Genomic DNA, 5,890 nt, shown 5'->3' on the forward strand with positions numbered 1-5,890 from the left:
TACATGTAGAAGACCTTTTCCCCTCGTGATCCTCTTTCCTATGCATACATGACATGCATGTTGCCAATTGTTGGTGCAGTACAAGTTTAGTGTTGAAAGCAGCATTTCAAGTGTTGTGATTATTGTGAGGTTTTGTGTGAAATTTTAATTTTCGGCTATCACATTTCGTTAATTTCTTACTTTTTAGACGGGGTCCGGACGTCCATGGACTAGAACACAATAACTTTTTTTAGAAAACTGCCATAAAGCAGTTTTTATTGCTATAATAGAGACATTTGGGGTGGCAAACGTACTGTATGACGTGTATCGCATAACCTCTTGCCGAGTCGAATCTGTACATGACGAATTGACGATGTGTGTATTGGAAAGGCTTCCTGTCTGAAGCCTTTCCATACTGGTACTCGATGTTCCAGTTTTGTGACACGAGAATGGCACGAGAATTAGTGTACCGCTGAGTGTACCGCTATACACGTGGTCGACACGTAGTCGACACGTTGTTGATACTTTTTTGACACGTGACCCCGTCAACGGTCTGCTTTGTGCCAATGCCACTCGGTAAACGCCGATGTCGCGTACGACAAAGACGACTATCCCGTACGCGAAATAGTTGAGCATGCATGACGTGGACCTGACGGCAAGGACAACTGCGAGGAGGGCCCTTTCGGTACCCCTGACGGGAACAGTCCTTCCCCAGACGCGCAAAAAAAAGACCTCTCCCACTAATCCCGATATAACAGATTCTTGACTGATTTTTGCCGCGAAAGCGAAAAAATGTTCTCAAATTTGAGAACTGTCCTAAATTGGTTCTGAGAGATGGAAGCCGTTTTACATGGCCTACGTCGTTTTACTTTGCACCACCTCGTTTTATCTCACACCATGTATTCTTGACGGGACGCTCTTTCGGCAGATATATTTTTAGTGACGTTTCGTAGAGGAGACGTATATCGAAAATGTTGTGAACGAAGCTGAAATTGGCATTTTTATGCACCTAATTTCAAGCCGGATTATCGCCAGAGCACACAGCGTTTTCGGCCAGCACGAAGGCGGCAACATATAGAGGTAAGCAATACCTATCACTTACAAGACAAATCTGATCTGTTCACGACCTCCAAATACCTAAAATTCAGAACTTGCTGTGCTTGCTTGGCCCTATCTACATGTATGTTACATAGAGGATCACACACATTTGGCAAGTAGATCTACAATGCACAACATTATAATACCGTCTTCTAAGCTGTAGTCTTCACTGGTTTACAGTTTTGGATCTGTAGAGTAAAGCCTCATTCACACTTCGCTTTGCGTAAGGGAAACACGTCACAACGGCCGTTTGCGGCGAGAAAGTTGACTTGATCTTGAGTTGAGTTACTTGTTTGGTCCATCGCGCGACCTTCGCCTGTGCGCATTGCGTTCATGAAGTGAAGTATGAATCAGTTTTACCATGTTCTTGCCTAAGTCTGTTGTGATTTATCTTGAATCCGTAGACATTTCGCCGTATTGGTACCATCCGTTCCATAAAAATGCTGGTTCTTGTAATGGCATGCACCATAAACTCGATCCGTTCTATGACCGTAATCGTTTGCCCACCATATCTTCTACATTTAGTGAGATGTTGCCTAGGGCTGCTGCACTGTATGCATGCAGTTGTAGTTCCTACTGCCTTGATGCTGGCGGCGTATTCAACATGACATATATGCATTGTATGCACGCCTATGGATTCGTCCTTTTCTCGTGTAAGTGTACACTCAAGATTGTTCTGGCTAATTGAGTGGTCTAGACTTGTTCTCACTTTGGACACCATTTTCTTTTATGCGAATCGTATATCAGAGTATAACTTCATTTCCTGGCTCTCTGGTGTGTATATTCTCTCTTGCTGTCCAGGGTTGCTGCACTGTATATGTAATCATTGATGACTGGCTGTTGGCAGATTATTTGATGCGTGCACGTGTTTGGATCCGTCTCTTCCTCATGTAAGTGCGCCAGTATTTGTGATATGAAGCTGAGTGATATAGAACTCGTCTCAAATATAACACCATTTGCCAATCAGCGGCCGTTCTAAGCGGAATATATTCAGCGATATACCCCGCTCGGTTCACATGGGTCACTTCGAGAATAAGGAAACTTTTAAGCCTAGTTCGCATTCGACGTAACGCTGACGGTATGGAACGTAAGGGCCTGTTGGGACGGCCGGGGTGAGCTGTAAAATCTTGTACGATTCGTAAGACACAACATGTAGTATGACACGACATGCAGCAGCTATTGCGATTTTCAAGAAGTGACACGAAATCTTATCTTCCTTAATTTGAATCAGTTGTGCTAGCCATTCGGCAAGTTATCATGGGAAGCGTAGTGTTGACCGTGTTCGAAATGTTTAAAAAACCTAAGTGTGCTGTTGTGCGCATCGGGAGGGGTCAGCGCACGACACATTACCTGTTCACACTAGAATGCAGTTGCTTTGTACGCTTGCGTACCCGTCTACGGTCTGAAAAGCTGAACTGATCCAACTCTTCCCCTCGCTTCCCAATCTGTAGGGTAGAACGGTTGCGTTCCCGTTCCTGGTGTTCACATTGGACGCTGTCTGTCGGCGTCATAACCGTTCTGTCGGTTCCCGTCAATCCTTACGTCGCATCCCGTTGCGCCCCGTCGAATGTGAGCTAAGCTTTCGTGTTGGTCGGGCTCTGTATTTAGGAAAGTACCATGCAAATGGATTCTACCATTCGTACTCTGTGTATACCGAGTCCCCCAATTGTCCCTCGTCCTAACGCACTCTCGAAAATATTCGCCGTATACCCCTCATACTCATGGTATAATCCATACCTAATATATAATCAGTATCATCTGCTGTTTATTTTCCATTGCAGGTTAACGTCTCAATCAAGCATCGTCATCAAAACTTTGCACAGAAGAGTGTTTGTCAGCGGTGTCAGTCATCCTCTGGGATCCTCTTTCTGTTATTACTGAAGCTCAATTCCCAATACATGAACTACTTTCCACGATGCGCAACATGCAACACCTGCGATGAGCTGCAGCCGCGACAGACGATTCAAAATCTGTTTTGTTTCTGCGACATCTAAGTGCAGTGCGTAGTACCCTCACGTGCACCCAGCCTAGTGAACTGCACTCCATTCGTGTACAGCGCGCTTGGCAAGAGTTATGCTTTTGCCAACTTCTGGGACAGTGGCCCTACAACTGCTTGCGACAGTGCGCGACAGGCATTTCCTCGCCGCAAGTGTTACATCGCAGAAAGTGATACTGTACATGTAATTGTGAATTGTAAATACTTTTAATCCAATTCAACTTTTAGTATGTGCTTCTCTTTGTTGAACAGCAATGGGTAACCAACTCTTCTCCTATCCATTCATTCTCCTGCTCGTGTTTGTATGATGGTTGTATACTGTATACCCATTGAATGATTAATGTACTACAGTATCAGGTTTTGTCTGGTGATATATTCACGTCCAAATATGTTCAATTTTCACTTGAGCACACAAGAGTTGGAAGCTTAGAAACACTATACATCTATTCTTTAGGGTGTTCTCCATTGATATATTGAAAGATCTCACCTGTTCAAGACGTCCATGTCGACTTTGAGGCCGACTTTCGCATCGATGTCGGCTATTTTGTAGCACTTAGAAAAATGATCCCTACCACCCGGGACGCATTCTATCGCGTTGTTTGCATTCTCCTGGCGGCAGGGAATTGCCAAACTGATTACCTTCCATATGATATAATTCAAGGGATGTGGAAGAAGCCTTCACTGCTCGACCAGGCCGATAACCCTATTTCATACATACCCCAAAACTAGACAAATTCGAAATTTCTCAAGCTTGAGAACGTTTCCCGGCAAAAAAAACCTCGAAATCTGTTATATCGGGATTGGTCGTTTGGGAAAGGACTGGAAGTAGAACTGCAGAAGTCGACGAAGTCGAACGAGGAGTAGGCAAAGCCCGATTTTGCCAGTTAAGCTTCGATATTTTGCTGGCTCATCGTCGATATTTTGCTTTCATTTTGCCAGACCACTCGATATTTTGCTCCCTTTTTGCTCCAAAATTAGTGTCACGCATGGGAAAACTGACCGAAAGTGGGTTACGTGTTGGCAAAAACGAGGAAAAGTGAGTCACGTGCACCGTATAAGTGTAAGATCTCCCAATTTCCGGTGAATACACCGATATTTTGCTCCATTTTGCCAGCAATTTCCCTTTCAAAATTCTTCGATATTTTGCTAGCAGAATTGCTAGCAAAATCGGGCTATGTCTAACGAGGAGGCCCTTTTTGTAGTTGAGAACTGCTGACGTGGACCTTTTGCACCTGGAACGGCCCCGTAAACGCTGTCGTGTCGGCGGAGTGAATGTGCAGGGTACTAGGGTGAAAAGAATTGCTGCAAAGACGTCCCCTCTACTACAAAGGCTCTAGGCCTTTGCCTTTGGAGACATGGCGAACTGAATGCGCAGGGCGAAAAGAATTGCTGCAAAGACGTCCGCTCTAGGCCTTTGGAGACATCGTGGGAACTCCTTCCGGTACTATAAAACTGCTGACGTGGCCCTGGACATGTACATGGAGAGTCATGGTGGGACTTCATGTACATGTGGGGATTCCTTCCGGCACCCCCGTACCGCAAAGCCAACGGTGGGGAAGGAGAAGTGCAGACGTGCAGGAAGACGAACGAGGAGGAACCAGGACGAGCGAGCAATGGCAGGACTAGCTGGACCGTAAGTAATAGCTGAATTGTGCATGACAACTTGACATCCATGCGGCACTCGCCACTTGCCACTGCATATTTCTTGTCCACTAACAATGTCTCTCCTCTGCCCCCTGTGTGTCCACGGCCCTGTTGCTGAATTGGCCCGATGAATCGAATGTCTTCCGCAACTGGAACGGCCCCGTGAACGCTGTCGCGTCGGCGACTGAATGCGCAGGAGGGAAAATATTGCTGCGAAGACGTCTCCTCTAGACGACGGTAAGGCACCCCATTGATATTATAGCAATAAAAACTGCTTTATGGCAGTTTTCAAAAAAAAGTTATTGTGTTCTAGTCCATGGACCCCGTCTAAAAAGTAAGAAATTAACGAAATGTGATAGCCGAAAATTAAAATTTCACACAAAACCTCACAATAATCACAACACTTGAAATGCTGTTTTCAGCACTAAACCTGTACTGCACCAACAATGGGCAACATGCATGTCATGCATGCATCGGAAAGAGGATCACGAGGGGAAAAGGTCTTCTACATGTAGCTTTTCATTCTGTGACTGTGTCACAGTCTGTGTGTGATTATTGTGAGGTTTTGTGTGAAATTTTAATTTTCGGCTATCACATTTCGTTAATTTCTTACTTTTTAGACGGGGTCCATGGACTAGAACACAATAACTTTTTTTTGAAAACTGCCATAAAGCAGTTTTTATTGCTATAATTTCTTTTGTTTTTTCTGTCACCATGTACAGTACCAATCAATGGAATGTCCTATATCAATATGTAAATGATGGGCTTCACATCATATCAATACCGTATTATACGCATTGATGTGCAAGCCTTTTCTTGCAGAAAATGGCACTAGCATGTTCTTCTGCGGGGAAACATGTGAGTAGTGGTGGACCGTGGTGATACTTTTTTTTATACGGAGGTCATTCTGTACATGTTGCTGTTGCAGAATTTCATGACTCTGTCATAAAATTGTCTTGCCTTTCAGATATTTCAGATTTCCCCACCCTCGATCAGATTTATTTGAGAAATGTAACCAGGTGCGTGTCACAGATGTTTTTGTTGATTCTGTGTTTATAATGGTTTATAATCATGGGTTATCGTGATAAGGTCATCCTGCATCATATTGCACTGAAATCGTAATCCTGTTGATGTCGATACAACTGTTGGAAGTAGTTCAATGACTTCAAACTG

The 5,890-nt window shown here is 44.3% G+C and overlaps 1 long non-coding RNA gene across 1 annotated transcript; it reads left to right on the forward strand.

The window, feature by feature from the left end:
- The first annotated feature begins 694 nt into the window (after positions 1 to 694).
- On the forward strand, positions 695 to 3,570 carry LOC135807117 (uncharacterized). Its single transcript, XR_010551472.1, has 3 exons — positions 695 to 1,059; positions 1,879 to 1,967; positions 2,859 to 3,570. It is a non-coding gene; the product is annotated as an uncharacterized LOC135807117 (long non-coding RNA).
- The last annotated feature ends 2,320 nt before the right edge of the window (positions 3,571 to 5,890 follow it).

The sequence above is a fragment of the Sycon ciliatum genome, chromosome 1 (assembly GCF_964019385.1).
Source record: "Sycon ciliatum chromosome 1, ocSycCili1.1, whole genome shotgun sequence".
NCBI classification, from domain to species: domain Eukaryota; kingdom Metazoa; phylum Porifera; class Calcarea; order Leucosolenida; family Sycettidae; genus Sycon; species Sycon ciliatum.